Raw genomic sequence first — 24,242 nt, 5'->3', positions numbered from 1 at the left:
TAAAAGTTATATTTATGAGAACCGGACCAAGTTTAACTGCATTACAGAAATGTCAATTTTAAATCCATGATTGAAAGCTATAAGGTAATGACAGAAAAGCTAAAGACTCAGTTTATAGTTTTACAGGTGACGTTGGAGTGCATTGTGTGTAAAACGTTGGGCATTATATATGTAGGTATTCCATTTTAATGTTTATATCTGTATATATACATTAATTTTACATTAAAAAGTTATGCATTTTCATAGGAAAACATTTAATCTCTAAAAGAATATAAAGTAAATGATTTCCTTTTCTTTGTCCCACTCTGATCTTCCAATCTCACTTCTCAAATTTACCATTATTAACAATATTTTTTATATTTCTATAATATTTCTCTAATATCCACAAATCAATGTATGGTATGGCCATATATGTACATATATATACAAAGTTGTTAATAACACATGTTCACTATGGTGAGCTAAGTTATAGTATTTTATAATTTTTTATCATTTACCATGAAGGGGCTTTGATCCCATGGTTTAGAAGAATGTGATCACAACTGCTGATGAGACTTGCTGTCACTTTGGGGAGACAATGTGTAATGGCACCCTCATGTCCACGAGTGACATCTATTTATTTTTCTCCACCTGTGACAGTCATTTTCAATCAGACATTTTCTCCTTAGGCCATAACAGAAAACAAATATTTCCAAACAATTTATTTTTATATATTAATTCCTGAAACAAAGAATGATTCAAACAAATATTTAGGGTTTGCCACCACAGGAATTATATCATCTCTAGAGTTTATCAACGTCATTCCAACCTCCTAGGGTTTTCATGCTTTCTCTCCTCTCTAGTAATCTATTTTTTCAGGATGTGGCAGATATTTTCTGTCAATACCATAGTTCGAATTTTACCCACAATTGTCCTTTGTCACAATTAATTCTTATATATCTAAGTTAATGAATGTTTAACAGGTATCTACAATGAGCCAAGAACTGCTTCACATACTAAGGAACCTGCAAGGAGCACTAGTGTTGCACAGTTTCATGAAACTGTAAACATACAAGTAAAAAAAAGTGTTATGTGCTATAATAAAGAAAAGGAAAGGGCTGATGTTATAGAGGAAAGAATCCATTTATTCTGAGTAAATTGAAGGGAGTCTTATAATTGCACAAAACAAAAACTTGTTGATTTTTTATGCACCTGCCAAAATATACCAATAAGTCCCATTCAATATTATGTCAGACCAGGCAGTGTCTGAGCAAAATCAGTGTTGGATGTTACTTTCAAAGGAAAAGGATGACACAAATATTATTATCCCCCCAACTGACACCTTTATTTTTCTCACTTTACTTCAAAGCATCCTTTTCATCTTAGAGCTTATTTTTGCTCAATATTTTTATAGTCATTAATTCTATGTTATCCCATACAATTATTTCTATCTTTCCATTACTATATATTGTTTCTTTATTGTTATTGAAATAACTTTATTTTGATTTTTAATTTATAAATTTTGTTAAAACATACATACAAATAAATAGCTATTCTTTTAACTTGTAACATTCAATTTATAGTTTGTTGAATTCTACTTAAATATCTAAAAATCTATTATTTTTAAGAATACAAACATATTCAGTTATGTAAAACTAGCCCTTTTATTATTTCAAATGTTGTGATCCCAGGGACCATGTCTCTATCTTTATAATCTAGACGGGCTTGACACTAAATAAAGGTTCAGTACTGATTGCAGCATTTAAAAAAATTGTCCATTTTGAAAGTGAACAAAGTGTCTCCCTTTTTGCAAGTATAAGACAATTTCTGGAAGGACTGAGTGACTCTGACAAAGCATTATTTTTAAGGCAACAGTACTGTTCAGAAACTCAGGTGACCCACGCTGTCACTGATGTTTATAACTGACATTAGGAATATGGTGCTCATAGTTATGTACTCATGCACACAAGTTTGAGATATAAGAGGATTTCACCCACTACTTTCATCAATTGACTAATTGGCCTCAGATAACCTGATTTTTTTTTTTTCATTTTCTATTGAACACTGTGTTGGCCATAGAGTAAGTATGTGCTCATGAAATGCTTTTTGAAGTAGTGAAGTACTTCAGTTGACCCTGGGTTTCACTGGTAACTCAGATGGTAAATAATCTGCCTGCAATGCGGGAGACCCAGGTTCAGTCCCTGGGTTGGGAATATCCCCTGGAGAAGGATATGGAAACCCACTCCAGTATTTTTGCCTGGAGAATCCCATGAACAGAGTACCTTGGATTTTTACCTAAAAATTAGGGAATCACTTTATTAATGATAAAATCTCTCTTGAAAAAATGTTAGAATAGCCTCTTAAATCACTGTTCTTCTCCTTTTAAAGTTAAATCTGACAGATCCTACAGTTACTGAACAAATTCATAAATGTGATGACTTCCATGAGAAAATAGAGAATATTTAATGAACTTTCCCTGTTGTTGTTTGTTGTTCAGTCACTATGTCCAGCTCTTTGTGACTCCATGGACTACAGCATACCAGGATTCCCTCTTCTCCACTGTCTCATGTCCATTGAGTCAGTTGTGCTATCTGATCATCTCATCCTCTGCCACCCTTTTCTCCTTCTGCCTTCAGTTTTTCCCAGCATCAGGGTCTTTTCCTATGAGTCTGCTTTTTGCATCAGGTAGCCAAATTTTTGGAGCTTCAGCTTCAGCATCAGTCCTTCCAATGAATATTCAGGACTGATTTCCTTTAGGATTGACTGATTGGATCTCGTTGCAGTCCAAGGGACTCTCAAGAATCTCCTCCAGTGTCACAATTCAAAAGCATTAATTCTTCAACGTGCAGCCTTCTCTATGATCCAGCTCTCCCACCCATACATGACAACTGGAAAAGCCATAGCTTTGACTAGACTGACCTTCATCAGCAAAGTGATGTCTTTGCTTTTTAATATGCTGTCTAGTTTGGACATAACCTTCCTTCTAAGGAGCAAATGTGGTTTAATTTCAAGGATGCAGTTACCACCCACAGTGGTTATGGATCCCAAAAATATAAAGTCTGTCACTTCTTTTCAACTTCTATTTGCCACAAAGTGATGGGACCAGATACCATGATCTTAGTTCTTCGAATGTTGAGTTTCAAACCAGCTTTTTCATTCTCCTCTTTCACTCTCATCAACTGGTTCTTTAGTTCCTCTTTACTTTCTGGCATTTGAGTGATATTATCTTCGTGTCTGATTCACTTTCCTAAGGAGCAGTAACAGAGCTGCATTTTCCTTTCCACCTATCTGAAAGATCATCAGCTCTAAGTCGTAGTTTCTTTTTCTTTTTTTTTTTTTTAGTGAAAATCGATCCTAGTGTATTGAAACAAATAGTTGAGTATTTCAGGAAACAATGATGCTATAAGTCTAATATTTTTATTCATACATGTTTTCTTTCGAGTAGTGGATATTTGAAGAATATTTAGACTTTCACACTCACACATGTACATATGGAGGAGAGAAAAAGAAATAATAATAATTTTCAAAGATCTGGCACTGTTTTAATATTGAGTTGGCCAAAATATTCTTTTGACTTCTTCCATCAGATCTTGCAGAACACCCAAACAAATCTTTCTGGCCTACTGTTGTTTCACTTAATGTTATCACCAATACTATTATTTCAGTATTATAGTCCCCGTTTTAGAGATGAACATACAGAGACTACAGATTACTAACATAAAATCACATAACTTAGAAAGTGAAAAGTGAAAGTGGCTCAGTTGTGTCAGACTCTTTGTGACCCTAAGGTCTGTATCCATGGAATTCTCCAGGCCAGAATACTGGAGTGGGTAGCCTTTCCTTCCTCCAGGGGATCTTCCCAACGCAGGGATCAAACCCAGGTCTCTCACATTGCAGGTGGATTCTGTACCAGCTGAGCCACAAGGGAAGCCCAGGAATACTGGAGTGGGTAGCCTATGCCTTCTTCAGTGGATCTTCCTGACCCAGGAATTGAACCGGGGTCTCTTGCATTGCAGACAGATTCTTTACCAACTGAACTATGAGGGAACCCCAAATATGTTTGACTTCCAAGTTTATTGCCTTTTTTAAAAAAACTATACCTTCCTTTTTGTCACTATAGTTCGTTGATGACAAAAACCACACAATGAATAAAGCTATAATTTTCTGTCCTCCAATAATGCCATTGACCAGGTATTTAACTGTTGCTGGACACTGAATGATATAAGCCACTATGAGAAGACGTCCTATCTTATTATCTATAATAAATTCAACATGTTTAATAAAGTAATACTTATAATCAGATACTGACTCCATCATTTGTCAACTAAATTAAGAGTTGAAATTACACATTCTGAAATCAGACCCACTGAGCAGATTACTCAACCTCTCCCTGCCCCAGTTTTCTTGTCTGTGAGATTAATATATGGTGCTTTCTCATATGGAAGCTGTGTAGAGGAAATGGATTATTACCTAAAATATTTAGCACAGTGCTTGTTACATATTTTTCATTCAATAAAATTAACTTACTTTATTATTAAATAGAAAATTACTCAGTTGTTTGAGACTCTTCCTCCTCATAGTGTTATTTTTCCATTATTACATTTATTACTGTTTAAATATAATACCCTTATAGGTTTGGCTATTTAATTTAAACCAACGTTTCTCATGATACTATAATCGCCTTAAAAAAATTGAGAAGTGGAATCGCTCAGTTGTTTCTGACTTTTTGCAACCCCATGGACTGTAGCCTGCCAGGCTCCTCTGTCCATGGAATTTTTCAGGCAAGAGTACTTTAGTAGGTGGCCGTTTCCTTCTCCAGGGGATCTTCCTAACCCAGGAATCAAACCCGGGTCTCCCACATTGCAGGCAGACTCCTTACCATTTAAGCTACCAAGAAATCCTTTTAAATAAACATCTTTACCAGCTGAACCACATCTTAAGGTCAGATATTACATTTTAAAGCAATTATTTCTCTATGACTTATCCTGGTACATAGTGTGCCCTAAAACGTAGACATGTGATAGATAGAAGATAGATAGATAGATGGATAGATGTATAGACAACTTTTACAAAGTGGAAATTACAATTTAAGTCTTATAATGTGAAGAGAATTAGACACCATGTCAACATACTGATGGTATCATAAATGTGTATACTTTATTCACGTGTAATAAATCTGCCTTTGTTTCCTTAAACAGAATAATTCAACTGGAAAAGTTCAGAATAAATCAGACAAGAAAGAAGGATTTTAGCCTCCTGAAACTGACCAGTTGTTCAGTTTTGCAACTTGTCTTCTTCATCTTATTCCTATTTCCCTGTATTCTCTTTCTTGTTGAAAACTTAGACCTAACTTTGAGATTCACACCCTCATACTGCCACTTTGCCAATCTGCCAATTTCTCACATTCTGGTTAACATTTTGTTTAAAAAAGTCATTTTCTTGTCCAACTTATTTGAAGAGTATAATATGATTACATTCCCGGTAACTCAAGGTTTCATTCCTGCTGCTCTCTGTGACCATTACATTCATATGATTACCTACTTTTCATGTAGTTTCATGTACTCTTCATGTCATTAAGTCCAAAATGTACAGTTATGTGGCTACCTTTGCCTATAAATGAGGTTTCACTTAGATTTGTATACAACATCACAGTGGTTTTCTGCAGAGCTGGTGATATGGTGCAACATTATGGTGTTTTGCCACTTTGCAACTACTATGATCAAGTTAAATTGTTATTTATCATAGATCATATTGGAAATCCAAAATATGATTAAGGATATATGGTAATCTTAAAAGTTTACATTTTTACAAATGAATTTTCCAACTTTTTAATCTTTGCAAGCCAGAATTTTAGAAAGATGGTAATGATAACCCTGTATGTGAGACAGCAAAAGAGACACAGATGTATAGAATGGACTTTTGGACTCTGAGGGAGAGGGAGAGGGTGGGATGATTTGGGAGAATGGCACTGAAACATGTATACTATCAAGTAAGAAACTGCTTTGTAATCGTCTTATGAATATGGTACTTCCTTGGAAGAATGAAAGCAAAATTGAAGTAGTGTCTCTCCTACATGTTTGTGATTCTTCATTTGAACTGCCAAATAAATAGAAAGAAAGAATATAAAGAATACCACATTTGAATTACTATATATTATTCTTTATCCATAAAGATGAAGAATCACTACTTGAAAAATTTGAACGGGTCATATTTGGTTATCTTTTACTATGGGATATTGTAAACATGATTTTTTTATTTGAATAATAGAGTAAATATTATATTCTTAACGAATATTCAATCTAGAGTCAAGTAATATTTATATCAGTGACTTACTTAAAATCCTTTGCTCTGAATCCTTGATTCCTTACTTTAAAACCCATCATCAAAAATAAAGAAATAAATAAAACTCATCTATCTCACATTCTACAAGTAGATGTTTAATGGAAATTTAATTGTTGAATAAATTTTTCTGAGTTTTAAATAAATAATATGATATGCATTATTGAACTTAGAAAATCAGAATGCATGTAAAAGTAGTCATTGATTTGGAAATTACAGTATTTGTTTTTATATTTATATTTTATTTTTTTAATTTTTTAAAAACTTTTATATTTACTTTATTTTACATTACAATACTGTATTGGTTTTGCCATACATTGACATGAATCCACCACGGGTGTACATGAGTTCCCAATCCTGAACCCCCTCCCACCTCCCACCCGTGTCATCTCTCTGAATCATCCCCATGCACCAGCCCCAAGCATCATGTATCCTGTAACATAGATTGGGGATTCGTTTCTTACATGAGAGTATACATGTTTCAGTGCCATTCTCCCAAATCATCCCACCCTCTCCCTCTCCCTCAGAGTCCAAAAGTCCATTCTATACATCTGTGTCTCTTTTGCTGTCTCACATACAGGGTTATCATTACCATCTTTCTAAATTCCATATATATGTGTTACTATACTGTATTGGTGTTTTTCTTTCTGGCTTACTTCACTCTGTATAATTGGCTCCAGTTTAATCCATCTCATTAGAACTGATTCACATGTATTCTTTTTAATGGCTGAGTAATACTCCATTGTGTACATGTAGCACAGCTTTCTTATCCATTCATCTGCTGATGGACATTTAGGTTGTTTCCATTGCCTGGCTATTATAAAGAGTGCTGTGATGAACATTGGGGTACATGTTTTTCAGTTCTGGTTTCCTCGGTGTGTATGCCCAGCAGTGGGATTGCTGGGTCATAAGGCAGTTCTATTTGCAAATTTTAAGGAATCTCCACACTGTTCTCCATAGTGGCTGTACTAGTTTGCATTCCCACCAACAGTGTAAGAGGGTTCCCTTTTATCCACACCCTCTCCAGCATTTATTGCTTGCAGACTTTTGGATTGCAGCCATTCTGACTGGTGTGAAATGGTACCACATTGTGGTTTTGATTTGCATTTCTCTGATAATGAGTGATGTTGAGCATCTTTTCATGTATTTGTTAGCCATCCGTATGTCTTCTGTGGAGAAATGTCTATTTAGTTCTTTTGCAAATTTTTTGATTGGATCGTTTATTTTTTTGGAATTGAGCTGCATAAGTTGCTTGTATATTTTTGAGATTAGTTGTTTGTCAGTTGCTTCATTTGCTGTTATTTTCTCCCATTCAGAAGGCTGTCTTTTCACCTTGCTTATAGTTTCCTTTGTTGTGCAGAAGCTTTTAATTTTAATTAGATCCCATTTGTTTATTTTTGCTTTTCTTTCTAGTATTCTGGGAGGTGGATCATAGAGGAACGTGCAGTGATTTATGTCAGAGAGTGTTTTGCCTATGTTCTCCTCTAGGAGTTTTATAGTTTCCAGTCTTACATTTATATCTTTAATCCATTTTGAGTTTATTTTTGTGTGCGGTGTTAGAAAGTGATCTAGTTTCATTCTTTTACAAGCGGTTGACCAGTTTTCCCAGCACCACTTATTAAAGAGATTGTCTTTACTCCATTGTATATTCTTGCCTCCTTTGTCGAAGATAAGGTGTCCATAGGTGTGTGGATATTTTTCTGGGCTTTCTATTTTGTTCCATTGATCTGTATTTCTGTCTTTGTGCCAGTACCATAGTGTCTTGATGACTGTGGCTTTGTAGTAGAGCCTGAAGTCAGGCAAGTTGATTCCTCCAGTTCCATTCTTCTTTCTCAAGATTGCTTTGGCTATTCGAGGTTTCTTTGTATTTCCATACAAATCTTGAAATTATTTGTTCTAGCTCTGTGAAAAATACCGTTGGTAGCTTGATAGGGATTGCATTGAATCTGTAGATTTCTTTGTATAGTATATTCATTTTCACTATATTGATTCTTTTGATCCATGAACATGGTATATTTCTCCATCTATTAGTGTCCTCTTTGATTTCTTTCATCAGTGTTTTGTAGTTTTCTATATATAGGTCTTTAGTTTCTTTAGGTAGAGATATTCCTAGGTATTTTATTTTTTTGTTGCAATGTGAATGGAATTGTTTCCTTAATTTCTCTTTCTAGTTTCACATTATTAGTGTATAGGAATGCAAGGGATTTCTGTGTGTTGATTTTATATCTTCAACTTTACTATATACATTGATTAGCTCTAGCTGTTTCTGGTGGAGTCTTTAGGGTTTTCTATGTAGAGGATCATGTCATCTGCAAACAGTGAGAGTTTTACTTCTTCTTTTCCAATTTGGATTCCTTTTACTTGTTTTTTTGCTGTGATTGCGGTGGCCAAAGTAAATGGTAATGGGATCATGCTTATCAATAATTACCTTAAACGTAAATGGGTTGAATGCCCCAACCAAAAAGCAAAGACTGCATGAATGGATACAAAAACAAGATCCCTGTATATGCTGCCTACAAGAGACCCACCTCAAAACAAGGGACACATACAGACTGAAAGTGAAGGGCTGGAAAAGATATTCCACGCAAATAGAGACCAAAAGAAAGCAGGAATAGCAATACTCATATCAGATAAAATAGCCTTTAAAACTAAGGCTGTGAAAAGAGACAAAGAAGAACACTACATAATGATCAAAAGATCAATCTAAGAAGAAGATATAACAATTATAAATATATATGCACCCAACATAGGAGCACAACAATATGCAAGACAAATGCTAACAAGTATGAAAGAGGAAATTAACAGTAACACAATATTAGTGGGAGACTTTAATAACCCACTCACACCTATGGACAGATCAACTAAACAGAAAAATTAACAAAGAAATGCAAACTTTAAATGATACAACAGACCAGTTAGACCTAATTGGTATATATAGGACATTTCACCCCAAAACAATGAAATTCATCTTTTTCTCAAGTGCGCAAGGAACCTTTTCCAGGATAGATCACATCCTGGGCCATAAATCTAACCTTAATAAATTCAAAAAAAATCAAAATCATTCCAAGCATCTTTTCTGACCATAATGCATTAAGATTAGATCTCAATTACAGGAGAAAAACTATTAAAAATTCCAACATATGGAGGCTGAACAACATGCTGCTGAATGACCAACAAAGCACAGAAGAAATAAACAAAGAAATGAAAATATGCATAGAAACAAATGAGAACATAATAACCCAAAACCTGTGGGACACTGTAAAAGCAGTGCTAAGAGGAAAGTTCATAGCAATACAGGCATACCTCATGAAACAACAAAAAAGTCAAATAAATAACTGAACTCTACACCTAATGCAACTAGAAAAGGAAGAAATGGAGAACCCCAGAGTTAGCAGAAGGAAAGAAATCTTAAAAACTAGGGCAGAAATAAATGCAAAAGAAACAAAGGAGACTGTAGCAAAAGTCAACAAAGCCAAAAGCTGGTTCTTTGAAAGGATAAATCAAATTAACAAACCATTAGCCAGACTCATCAAGAAACAAAGAGAGAAAAATCAAATCAATAAAATTAGAAATAAAAATGGAGAGATCACAACAGAGAACACAGAAATCAGCAATTATATGCCAATAAAATAGACAACATGGAAGAAATGGACAAATTCTTATAAAAGTACAACTTTCCAAAACTGAACCAGGAAGAAATAGAAAATCTTAACAGACCCATGACAAGCATGGAGATTGAAACTGTAATCAGAAATATTCCAGTATATTTTAAATTATTGTTTATTTTGATGATTTTGGGTTGAGAACTCTATTATAATAAAATGGATTTTTCCTAGAAGACTTTCTTTATTTGATAACCTTAATGGCAGTTTACTTTAGCTAAACAAGACTATGTTGAGGGAAAATTTCCTCTTATTTCACACCTCAAGTGATAGAGATTTTTAAAATAAATTATATGATAACATATCTGATAAAATATATTCATGGTCATGTGTTAACTTAGCTCAACACAAGTTATTAACTTTTGTTAAAGGTGGAAAACATAGGTTTTAAAAATGATTAAATATACACCCACTGCCATGTTTATCTATAAAGAAAATTCACATTTATTTGCCATACAACTTTCTAGGATAAGGGAAACAGTTGATTAATTTTTGTTATAAAATTTTTTTGTGATGAGAAAGAAAAAAAAATTAATTCTGACCAAGATTTTCAGGATAGAGCTAGGCTTTGGAAACTGAGTAGGATTTAAAAAGGTAGAAGATGGATGCAAGGGCATTTTCTAAAGAAAGAGGCAATAAGAGGCAATTGATGGAAGGAGAATAACTTGATCATGCCTGGGGCACCAATCATGGATAAAAAATTGAGAAATAATACACAAGAACACATGAGGTGGGATGGGAATGTTTTGCTAACATATGTAGGATTAATTTGTTATAGATAGGAACCATATATACTGTCAAACCTGAGTAGTGACAAGAAGGATTTAAGACTTTGTCATTATTTGTTATGTTTCTGAGAGACAAGAACTCTGTGAAGAACAAAGTTTTCTTTTAACCAAGGTAGTGACTACAGGAGTGGCTGCCATTGTTAGTCTGGTAAATGACAGTCTCCTTCCCAGACCTTTTTTATTTCTCACCAAGATGTGTAGTTTTTTGCCTTCATCTAGGGAAACACTTTACAAAAACACATATGAATTGGTTATTTGCATGTGTGCATGCTAAGTCTCATCAATCATGTCTGATTTTCTGGACTGTAGCCAGCTAGGCTCTTCTGTCCGTGAATCCTCCATGCAAGAATGCTGGAGTGGATTGCCAATTCCTTCTCCAGGGGATCTTCTGACTCAAGGATTGAACCCGGGTCTCCCACATTGCAGGCAGATTCTTTACCGTCTGAATGACAAGTTCAGTTCAGTTCAGTCGCTCAGTCATGTCCGACTCTTTGTGACCCCATGAATTGCAGCACGCCAGGCCTCCCTGTTCATTACCAACTCCCGGAGTTCACTCAGACTCACGTCCATCGAGTCCGTGATGCCATCCAGCCATCTCATCCTCGGTTATCCCCTTCTACTCCTGCCCCCAATCCCTCCCAGCAGCAGAGATTTTTCCAGTGAGTCAACACTTCTCATGAGGTTGCCAAATTACTGGAGTTTCAGCTTTAACATCATTCCTTCCAAAGAAATCCCAGGGTTGATCTCCTTCAGAATGGACTGGTTGGATCACCTTGAAGTCCAAGGGATGCTCAAGAGTCTTCTCCAACACCACAGTTCAAAAGCATCAATTCTTCGGTGCTCAGCCTCCTTTACAGTCCAACTCTCACATCCATACATGACCACAGGAAAAACCATAACCTTGACTAGACCGACCTTAGTTGGCAAAGTAATGTCTCTGCTTTTGAATATGTTATCTAGATTGATCATAACTTTTCTTCCAAGGAGTAAGTGTCTTTTAATTTCATGGCTGCAGTCACCACCTGCAGTGACTCTGGAGCCCCCAAAAATAAAGTCTGACACTGTTTCCATTGTTTCCCCATCTATTTCCCATGAAGTGATGGGACTGGATGCCATGATCTTCATTTTCTGAATATTGAGCTTTAGGCCAACTTTTCACTCTCCTCTTTCACTTTCATCAAGACGCTTTTTAGCTCCTCTTCACTTTCTGCCATAAGGGTGGTGTCATCTGCATATCTGAGGTGATTGATATTTCTCCCATCAATCTTGATTCCAGCTTGTATTTCTTCCAGTCCAGCGTTTCCCATGATGTACTCTGCATATAATTTAAATAAGCAGGGTGACAATATACAGCCTTGACATCCTCCTTTTCCCATTTGGAACCAGTCTGTTGTTCCATGTCCAGTTTTAACTGTTGCTTCCTGACCTGCATACAGATTTCTCAAGAAGCAGGCCAGGTGGTCTGGTAGTCCCATCTCTTTCAGATTTTTTCACAGTGTATTGTGATCCACACAGTCAAAGGTTTTGGCATAGTCAATAAAGCAGAAATAGATGTTTTTCTGGAACTCTCTTGTTTTTTTCCATGATCCAGCGGATGTTGGCAATTTGATCTCTGGTTCCTCTGCCTTTTCTAAAACCAGCTTGAATGTCAGGGAGTTCATAGTTCACGTATTGCTGAGCCCTGGCTTGGAGAATTTTGAGCATTACTTTACTAGCATGTGAGATGAGTGCAATTGTGTGGTAGTTTGAACATTCTTTGGCATTGCCTTTGTTTGGAATTGGAATGAAAACTGACCTTTTCCAGTCCTGTGGCCACTGCTGAGTTTTCCAAATTTGCTGGCATATTGAGTGCAGCATTTTCACAGCATCATCTTTCAGGATTTGAAACAGCTCAATTGATATTCCATCACCTCCACTGGCTTTGTTCGTAGTGATGCTTTCTAAGGCCCACTTGACTTCACATTCCAAGATGTCTGGTTCTAGATTAGTGATCACATCATCATGACTATCTGGGTGGTGAAGATCTTTTTTGTACTGTTCTTCTGTGCATTCTTGCCACCTCTTTTTAATAACTTCTGCTTCTGTTAGGTCCATACCATTTCTGTCCTTTATCGAGCCCATCTTTGCATGAAATGTTCCCTTGGTATCTCTCATTTTCTTAAAGAGAGCTCTAGTCTTTCCCAATCTGTTGTTTTCCTCTATTTCTTTGCACTGATCGCTGAAGAAGGCTTTCTTATCTCTTCTTGCTATTCTTTGGAACTCTGCATTTAGATGCCTATATCTTTCCTTTTCTCCTTTGCTTTTTGCCTCTCTTCTCTTCACAACTATTTTTGAGGCCTCCCCAGACAGCCATTTTGCTTATTTTGCATTTCTTTTCCGTGGGGATGTTCTTGATCCCTGTCTCCTGCACTGTGAAGCAGCTGTGAAGAGATACCCCCCACGTTCAAGGTAAGAGAAACCCAAGTAAGATGGTAGGTGTTGCAAGAGGGTATCAGAGGGCAGACACACTGAATGACAAGGGGACCCCAATAAAAGTGAAGATGCAGCTGACTTGAGGGACAGTAACTGAGAAAGGAGGTGAGACGTAGATCTGAAGTAGTGTTAATCTCCTTGCTTTAGAACTTGGGTCTTTTATAAGCTTGTTTACTGTGTTAAAAATTCATTAAGCTGTACATGTTTGTGTTGTTCACATTTTTGTATGTGTGTATTAACCTTCACTATAAATAGTAAAATATATAAAACTGATACTAGTCTTCAAAGAAAATAAAAAAGCTTCAATCCAATATCAAAGCATTCTATTTGTCTGTAGAACACAGAGCATATCGATTTGTTAGGACTGACATAACCAAGTACCATACACTGGTTGGCTTAAACCAGAAAGATGGATTTCCTCCCAGTTTGGAGGTTACGAATTCAAGGTCAAAATGTCAGTAGAGTTGGTTTCATTTTGAAGCCTCTCTCTGCCTTTTAGATGACTGTCATTTCCCTGTGTCTGTAAGTACTCTAGCCTCTGTGAGTTTGTGTACTGATCTCCTATTTTTTCTTAACAATAATAAAAACAGCAGTTATCTTTGGTTTAGACCAACTCATATGAACTCATGAAACTTTAATTTCCTCTTTAAAGGCACTATCTCCAGATTCATTCATATTCTGAAGTACAGAAAGCAGAGATTTTGATATGTGGGTTATGAAGTGAAATGAAAGTCGCTCAGTCCATTCAATGGACTATACAGTCCATGGATTTCTACAGGCCAGAATACTGGAGTGGGTAGCCTTTCATTTCTCCAGGGGATCTTCCCAACCCAGGGGTTGAACCCATGTCTCACACACTACAAGCGGATTCTTTACTGCCTGAGCCACAAAGGATGTCTGATATGGATTTTGTGTGTGTGTGTGTGTGTGTGTGTGTTTGTGTGTGTGAGTCACTCAGTCGTGTCCGACTCGTTGTGGCCACATGGACTCCTCTGTCCATAGGATTCACAAAGCAAGAATACTGGAGTGGATTACCATTTAAAGCAACACAACTCAACCCATAAGACTAAGTAAGGTGGTAACACATTGTGACACAAAGTTATGATAACGGGGTGGAAGAAATTGCATTAAGCTATTATGGCAAATATAATGTAGTATGAGCATCCATGTTAGACATCAATACTATGGTGTAGACTTCCCAATGTAAGGAAAAAAAAAAAAAATATATATATATATATATATATATATATATAGAGAGAGAGAGAGAGAGAGAGAGAGAGACTGAAGGTTGGATCACATGGTAAATCTGAAATTGTGCCCAATTGTTATTTCTCCAGAGAACTCATGTATTGAAGAATAATTATCTTAAAAAGTAACGATTTCACCCTCACTTGTTTGTGCAATCTCTTAGGAAAACGGTATCAACCTACAAATGATAGAAATTCTGCCTTCTTCATTCCTCAGAAGAGCCACTGATATTCTTTCTTAAGATAGCTCTTCCCCCATAGGTAGATTTCTTTATTCTACAAGTATTTATAACTATCAAAAGCCAATTGCAAATAGAACTACCTTATGACCCAGCAATCCCACTGCTGGGCATACACACCGAGGAATCCAGAATTGAAAGAGACACATGTACCCCAATGTTCATCGCAGCACTGTTTATAATAGCCAGGACATGGAAACAACCTAGATGTCCATCAGCAGATGAATGGATAAGAAAGCTGTGGTACATATACACAATGGAGTATTACTCAGCCGTTAAAAATAATTCATTTGAATCAGTTCTGATGAGATGGATGAAACTGGAGCCGATTATACAGAGTGAAGTAAGCCAGAAAGAAAAACACCAATACAGTATACTAACACATATATATGGAATTTAGGAAGATGGCAATGACGACCCTGTATGCAAGACAGGGAAAGAGACACAGATGTGTATAATGGACCTTTGGACTCAGAGGGAGAGGGAGAGGGTGGGATGATTCGGGAGAATGACATTCCAAAATGTATACTATCATGTAAGAATTGAATCGCCAGTCTATGTCTGACGCAGGATGCAGCATGCTTGGGGCTGGTGCATGGGGATGACCCAGAGAGATGTTATGGGGAGGGAGGTGGGAAGGGGGTTCATGTTTGGGAATGCATGTAAGAATTAAAGATATTAAAATTTAAAAAATAAAAAGCTAAAAAAAAAAGCCTTCTTATTTTTGCAATCATGTATGACACCAAAATTAGACCTATGGTTTATAAATAACTATATGAAAAAAAAATAAATGTCAATGAACATAAAAGTTCAGACATCTAGTGAATATAGATGAAGTCTACATAGAAAAGCAAACTGATATTTTAGTTATTATTAGTTTGAGTATTTATTTATTTATTTTTATTTCTTGCCAAAACAGAAGTCAACTCTAGCTTTCTCAAGCAAAAATAAATGGTTTTGAAAACATATGTAGTGTTGTGATCAATATGTAGCTAGAAAGCCAAGCATTAAGGAAAAATCCAAGAAATCTGGACACCTGTCAGCTCAGACTTCATAGAGTTAGTCTTCCTTTGAAGGATCAGTCTGGCCTTTAAAACACACTGAAATTTATTTAATGGAAATGTATGTTACATTAAGGCGACCACCTTAAATCACTAACTGACTCATGTAAGATATCCAGGGATGAGCATTTGATTTTTGCATATTCCTCTTTGAACAAAGAATTTTGGCCCTCAGATTTAACAGTGAAACCAGAAATAAGGCCAGGAACTGAGGGTTTTTATCACTGCCAACTCCATACTGTGGGAAATTCTCTATAAAATAACCTAATGGAAGATTAATGGATGGATAATTTAAAAGCTGGTCAACTGCCAGAATATAATTATATATTTATGTTTGAAAAAGTGAAGGAAATTTTAAGTTATTCACCTAAAAAATCCTTATTCTCTTGAGTCTGAAAAAGTTGCAAAGCATAAAACTTCCCAATTTAATTATTTTGTGTTCTCCAGTAAGTAATTGATTAGGTGAAAATTATCCAAAATGAATTAAGTTATTTGGGAAAATATTGTTCTTTGATATCATACACTTTTCTCTTTCTAAACTCTTTCTCATCTGTTTATATAATTAGATATAACTATAAACAAACCTGACTGTGATATTTGAGGAAGATGAACTAAAAAGCCTCTTGATGAAAGTGAAAGAGGAGAGTGAAAAAATTGGCCTAAAGCTCAACATTCAGAAAACGAAGATCATGACATCCAGTCCCATCACTTCATGGGAAATAGACGGGAAACAGTGGAAACAGTGTCAGACTTTATTTTGGGGAGGTTCAAAATCACTGCAGGTGGTGACTGCAGCCATGAAATTAAAAGACGTTTACTCCTTGGAAGAAAAGTTATGACCAACCTAGATAGCATATTCAAAAGCAAAGACATTACTTTGCCAACTAAGGTCCGTCTAGTCAAGGTTATGGTTTTTCCTGTGGTCATGTATGGATGTGAGAGTTGGACTGTGAAGAAAGCTGAGTGCAGAAGAATTGATGCTTTTGAACTGTGGTGTTGGAGAAGACTTTTGAGAGTCCCTTCGACTGCAAGGAGATCCCACCAGTCCATTCTGAAGGAAATCAACCCTGGGATTTCTTTGGAAGGAATGATGCTAAAGCTGAAACTCCAGTACTTTGGCCACCTCATGTGAAAAGTTGACTCATTGGAAAATACTCTGATGCTTGGAGGGATTCGGGGTAGGAGGAGAAGGGGATGACCGAGGATGAGATGGCTGGATGGCATCACGGACTCGATGGACGTGAGTCTGAGTGAACTCCAGGAGTTGGTAATGGGCAGGGAGGCCTGGTGTGCTGTGATTCATGGGGTCGCAAAGATTCGGACATGACTGAGTGACCGAACTGAACTGAGCGGATGTCCATAATGCATATTTTTCAAACAAAGAGACCAAGGCAGAGAAAGAAAAGGAGAAAGAAGATTAAAAAAAAAAGTAAGAGAAGCACAATTAGAAGGGAAACGAAAAATAGGGAAATTAAAAAAAGGGGGAAGCCATGTCAAAAATGAAAGAGATGCTTTGAATACCACAAGATTTCATTGACAGGTTGAGATTGTGCTTACTGAGAATGAACAAGAGTTGAAATAGAGTAATAAAAAAGAAAGAGAAAAAAAGGAATTGGTGAGAAAGTCATTAGTGACATAGTAATATCAATTTCCACTTTATGGTAATCTAATATAAATGTAAAGGTCAATATCTCATGGAGGAAATTATGAGAAGAACTTCACATTAGTGACTGAGTTCATTTTCCTTGGACTATCTGGTACCCAGGAATTGCAGATTCTCTTCTTTGTGCTGTTTTTCACCTTTTATATGGTCACAGTGGCAGGAAATCTTGGCACAATTGTCCTCATCAGGGTCAATGCCTGCCTCCACACCCCTATGTACTTTTTTCCTGAGCCACTTACCCTTTTTGGATCTGTGTTTCTCTTCCAATGTGACTCCAAAGATGTTGGGAATTTTCCTATCAGAGCGGAAAACCGTTTCTTATACAGCTTGCATGTTTCAGTGTTGCTTTTTTATTGCCTTAGTCCATGTAGGGATCTCAATCCTAGATGTCATGGCCTTTAATCAGTACATGGCCATTTGCAACCCCCTGCTTTCCGGGAGCAGGATGTCTAAGAGTGTGTGCATGTCCCTCATTATGGTGCCTTATGTATATGGAGCGCTCACTGTCCTTATGGAAACCACGTGGACCTACAACCTAGCCTTCTGTGATAGCAATGAAATTAATCACTTCTACTGTGCTGACCCACCGCTGATTAAGCTGGCTTGTTTCAACACCTATAATAAAGAGTTGTCCATGTTTGTTGTGGCTGGTTTTAACTGCACTTGTTCTCTACATCATCCTCATTTCTTACATCTACATTCTTCCTGCCACATTGAGAATTCATTCCACAGAAGGCAGGAGCAAAGCTTCTCTACCTGTGGCTCCCATCTGAGAGCTGTCACCCTCTGCTACACAACTCTTTTCTTCATGTATCTTAGATCCCCTTCAGAAGAGTCTGTGCAACAGGGGAAATGGTGGCTGTGTTTTATACCACAGTGATCCTCATGTTAAACCCCGTGATCTACAGTCTGAGGAACAAGGATGTGAAAGAAGCTTTGATCAAAAAATTGTTCAGGAGGAAACTGCTTTCTATTAATAGATATATTCAGTGTTACTGTTCTTAAGAATTTTTATTTTCTATAGTCAATAACTTCCTCCTATTGCTTAGTTCAGTAATTTGTCCAAATACATATCCTTTTCTTAAAGAGATGGGGGAAATTTCCATGGAGAAAAATCTTACTAAAGTGTATTTGATGTTCCATGTCAATAGACAGGAATTTTAAGTTCTCTAAGACTTTGCTAGCCCAGACCCAAAATTAAGAACTTATACATTGAGGAATCAATGTCAGTCAAAAAGCTAATTTATATCTTGGAGAATACAAATTGTTAATGCTGGAATAGTGGTGTTTTTTTTTTTTTAAGAAGGAATTGGTCATTGTTTTAGACTGTCTCTTAATGGGGTGATTTGCCATAAAATGTAGCTGATAACTTTCAAAAAAATTGTATGGTATGGACCTAACAGAAGCAGAAGATATTAAGAGGTTGCAAGAATATACAGAAGAACTGTGCAAAAAAGATATTCATGACCAAGATAATCACGATGGTGTGATCACTCACCTAGAGCCAGACATCCTGGAAAGTGAAGTCCAGTGGGCTTTAGAAAGCATCACTACGAACAAAGCTAGCGGAGATGATGGAATTCCAGTTGAGCTATTTCAAATCCTGAAAGATGATGCTGTGAAAATGCTCCACTCAATATGCCAGCAGCTTCAGAAAATTCAGCAGTGGCCACAGGACTGGAAAAGGTCAGTTTTCATTCCAATCCCAAAGAAAGGCAATGCCAAAGAATGCTTAAACTACCTCACAATTGCACGCACCTCACACATTAGTAAAGTAATGCTCGAAATTCTGCAAGCCAGGCTTCAGCAGTACATGAACTGTGAATTTCCAGATGTTCAAGCTGGTTTTAGAAAATGCAGAGGAACCAGTGATCAAATTGCCAACATCTGCTGAATCATCACAAAATCAAGAGAGTTCCAGAAAAAACATCTATTTCTGCTTTATTGACTATGCCAAAGCGTTTGACTGTGTGGATCACAATAAACTGTGGAAAATTCTGAAAGAGATGGGACTACCAGACCACCTGGCCTGCTTCTTGAGAAATCTGTATGCAGGTCAGGAAGCAACAGTTAGAACTGGAAATGGAACAACAGACTGGTTCCAAATAGGAAAAGGTGTACATCAAGGCTGTATATTGCTTATTTAACTTATATGCCGAGTACATCATGAGAAACGCTGGGCTGGAAGAAGCACACGCTGAAATCAAGATTGCCAGGAGAAATATCAGTAACCTCAGATATGCAGATGACAACACCCTTATGGAAAGAAAGTGAAGAGGAACTAAAAAGCCTCTTGAGGAAAGTGAAAGAGGAGAGCGAAAAAGCTGGCTTAAAGCTCAACATTCAGAAAACAAAGATCATGGCATCCGGTCCCATCACTTCATGGGAAATAGATGGGGAAACAGTGTCAGACTTTATTTTTGGTGGCTCCAAAATCACTGCAGATGGTGATTGCAGCCATGAAATTAAAAGACGCTTACTCCTTGTTAAGAACATTATGACCAACCTAGACAGCATATTGAAAAGCGGAGACATTACTTTGCCAACAAAGATCTGGCTAACGAAGGCTATGATTTTCCAGTGGTCATGTATGGATGTGAGAGTTGGACTGTGAAGAAAGCTGAGAACCTAAAAATTAATGCTTTTGCACTGTGGTGTTGGAGAAGACTCTTGAGAGTCCCTTAGACTGCAAGGAGATCCAACCAGTCCATTCTAAAGGAGATCAGTCCTAGTGTTCATTGGAAGGACCGATGCTAAAGCTGAGACTCCAATACTTTGGCCACCTCATGCGAAGAGTTGACTCACTGGGAAAGACTCTGATGCTAGGAGGGATTGGGATAAGGAGGAAAGGGGATGACACAGGATGAGATGGCTGGATGGCATCACCGACTCGATGGACATGAGTCTGTGTGAACTCCAGGAGTTGGTGATGGACAGGGAGCCCTGGCATGCTGTGATTAATAGGGTCGCAGAGTCGGACACAACTGAGAGACTCAACTGAACTGAGCTGAAGTTACTAAATAAGCATGCCTTCCTTACAACTGAAAACAAACAGTTGAACTTTCAAAGAGGGGAAATATTCTTCCTTACCTTGCTTGAGTTCTTTTGACCGGTCTATAATTAAATTTACCCAGATACATAAAGAGGAGAGAGAGAAAAAAAAAAAACATATGTGCAGAAGTCTCATAGAAAGAGACACCCACATTTACAAAAGCAAGTTGTTTAGGTGTCAGTTCCAGACAAAGACAATAATTTGTGAATATTTTACAAAATAAAGGGGCTAGTGCTTGGGCTCATGATCTAATGAAAAATTTGCCTTTGGTTTACAGTTTTCTTAACTTGAATTCTTTAACTCTGGTGATAAGGATGATTTCTATCTTCCTGGTGTTCAGAGGATACCCTCACAGGTGAGATTTATTTTCCACCTTTGAGGAAAAGTAAAGGGCTAGAATGTGTTTTTATTATTTTTTGAAAGGTGTTTCTCAAGTAAAGTTAATTGAAATAAGCAACAAGCCATCGCAGTTTATCTTGCTGTGACCTTTCCTGAGCCTTCATGAAATCATTCAACAGTATGTCTCACTCCTTTACACTTACCCATCAGCTCAGTTCTATGCCCTGCTTCCATTAGAACTCTCTTTAGCCTGAAGCATAAGAGTCATGGTCCTCAGCAGATCACACTTTTCTCCCAGGATCTACCTCTGGCTTTTTTTTTTTTTTAACCTTAAGACTTTTGTCGGGGGTTGGGGGCAAGATTAATTGGTCAAGTTCAGTGATACCTAAAGGTCTATGTAAAGAAATATACATAGATATACACAGTTCCCTTGGACTTAAAGCATGTAATTCTATTTTCTCCTACAGTAGCCCTGGATAATAAAATGGAAAGCCACTCCAGTATTTTTCCTGGAGAATTTCACAGACAGGACCCTTTTGAGATACAGTCTATGGGGTCACAAGGAGTCGGACACAACTCAGCAACTAACACAAACATACAAAGAGATAAAAAGTGACTTGATAATGAGTTCAGTTCAGTCACTCAGTCATTTCTGACTCTTTGCAACTCCATGGACTTCAGCACGGCAGGCTTCCCTGTCAATCACTAACTCCAGGAGCTTGCACAAACAACTCATGTCCATGGAGTAGGTAATGCCATCCAACCATCTCATTCTCTGTCATTCCCTCCCCTTCCTGCCTTCAGTCTTCCCAGAATCAAGGTTTTTTCCAGTGAGTTAGTTCTTCTCATCAGGTGGCCAAATTATTGGAGTTTCCACTTCAACATCAGTCCTTCCAATGAATATTCAGGACTGATTTCCTCTAGGATTAACTAGCTTGATATCCTTGCAGTGCAAGTGATTCTCAAGCATCTTCTCCAACACAACAGTTCAAAAGCATCAGTTCTTCATTGCTCAGCTTTCTTGATAATACATGTGTCTGAAACTATTATGTCAACCCATATTGCTTAAAACACAGCTATAATAATATAAAATAATTTCATGATATACTATATATAATATAATAATAGTGATACTTCACATTTGAATAGCAATTTGCAAACCACACAGTCCTTTACCTTATCTCACTTTATTTCAAAAAAATATTAAGGGTAGAAAATACTTATTTTCAATGGAAACCCCGTGGAACTGAAATTGTTTTTCCTGTTTAGAGACACAGATACTGCAATTCAAATCTCAAAGTGATGAGAGATAGTCCAATCCAGCACCACCTCTTCTAATCATGTATACCTGTGTTTTATACATGCTGAGACCAACAGGTCATCTAAAGGTAACTCAGTCTTTAAGTATAATCATTTGATGGAATATGAGAGGCCAGTGATAAGGCTCACAAAAAGCAAGGAGCTAGAATAGATGTCTCTCATGAAATTAAGATTGTTGTAGTCCTATAACTTCTACAGAGGTATAGAGTCAATGATAACAGCACCAACAACAAAATCAAAGTACTTTACTTAGGTTTTGATGAATGGACAAGTTAAAAATAATTTTTATTGAAAATCCAAAAGATAATGTCAATTTTTTTTTCGTCATTTTCGGTTTAGATTTACAGTGCTTTAATGAGCTGTCAAATTCATTTAAAATGAATTTAAGGTGTTCCTACTTTAAAATAAGCTTTGTGGGACTGGAAAACCATAAATACAAAAATGAACTATCAACCATTCACACATGAAGGAACTTACATAGATAAAGTCCTTATTCATGAAAATTTCCAGAGAAATAGGAAGAAAAAAGGAAGGATACTGTTAACTTCAGATATTGAATTTATATTATGAGAATTATATGTTTAGCACTTGAAAGAAATAAAGGTTAACATTGAGGCCATGGGAATATAAAAAATAAAGTGGACAACTAGAACCTGTGAAGAAACTTTCCAGTTAGGATGGAGTATAAGGAAAACAAGAGCTTCCCTGGTAACTCAGAAGGCAAAGAATCTGCTTATAATGTAGGAGACTCAAGTTCAAGCCCTGGGTTGGGAAAATCCCCTGGAGAAGAAGTGGCAACCCACTCCAGTATTCTTTCCTGGAGAATTCCATGGAGAGAAGAGCCTGGGAAGCTACAGTCCATAGGGTCACAAAGAGTCAAATATGACTGAGAGATTAACAGTTAACACAAAGAAAATAAAATCCATCAATTAGAACAAACTTGTGACTAAATATAAATAAATACAGATCATATAGAACAACAGTATAAATTTGGGTAGTTCAAAAGACAGAACTAACATACTGAAAATAAACAAATTCTAAAGAGAGAGGAAGAGATGGTAGCTAAAAAGTTTTTATTCTGCATTTTTAAATCTGAAGAAAAAACACTGGATAACTTCAGAATTTGTTAAGCTTAGTGTGGATGTTAGAATAACAAGAGATACTGGTGAAAGACCAAACATAGAGTATAGTTTGCAAAAACATTAGAAGGCAGATTAATAGACAGTCCATGTGTAGCGTTGTTTATATGCAAAACAACAATCAGCACATATTTTACAGATCTTTTCCCCCAGATATTTACAGATATTATGTCAATGGCCATAGGAACAGCTGAGACAGGTGATGTTACTGTCTCAGATTTGTACTTGGGAGAACATGAAACAAAGAGCCATTAAATGACTACCACAGATTACAGGTATTAAGTGGCAGAGCTGGAAATATTAATGTGATTTAAGTCTAATTCATTATAGAATGTTAGAATATTACCCAATTAATTCATGAAAATGAATTAAAAAAAGAAAATCATGAAAATGTTTTCAACAAAGATATATTCAAAAAACTAAGTAACGTCACATATCTTCAAATTCAATGGTAATTAAGGAAATGAAAATTAGAACTATAAAATATTTGTACCTACACACAAACCTAGCATACAAAAAATTTATAAACACCTTATAATATTAATATTGGTGAAACTATGGAACAAAACTACTTAAATAGTGCTAATGGGAATGTAATTCATATAACCAGTTTGTGAAACTATTTGCCAGTTTAAGCAGACTATATACCTAATCTGCAAACGAGCAATTCTACCCAAAATTTTATCAAGAGAAGTGCACGTATATATTCATTTAGAGACAAGAGCAAGAATGTATTCTGTAATAGCCACATCAGGAAGCACTCTAGACATTTTTCAAAAATAGGAAGAATACATAAGTTTAGGTACAGTCATGTAATGGATACTATGTTTTTGCTGTTCAGTCACTCAGTCATGTCTGACTCTTTTTGACTTCCATGGTAAAGTCAGCCATTGTTTCCCAATCTATTTGTCATGAAGTGATGGGACCAGATACCATGATCTT

The 24,242-nt window shown here is 36.5% G+C and overlaps 1 pseudogene; it reads left to right on the top strand.

Annotated features, from left to right (window-relative positions):
* The first annotated feature begins 87 nt into the window (after positions 1-87).
* Positions 88-18,455, top strand: LOC101115227 (olfactory receptor 5M8-like; annotated as a pseudogene).
* The last annotated feature ends 5,787 nt before the right edge of the window (positions 18,456-24,242 follow it).

Source organism: Ovis aries, chromosome 15 (genome assembly GCF_016772045.2).
Source record: "Ovis aries strain OAR_USU_Benz2616 breed Rambouillet chromosome 15, ARS-UI_Ramb_v3.0, whole genome shotgun sequence".
NCBI lineage: Eukaryota > Metazoa > Chordata > Mammalia > Artiodactyla > Bovidae > Ovis > Ovis aries.
Note: the sequence above shows the minus strand (reverse complement) of the source record. Positions and strands in the feature narration are given on the sequence as shown.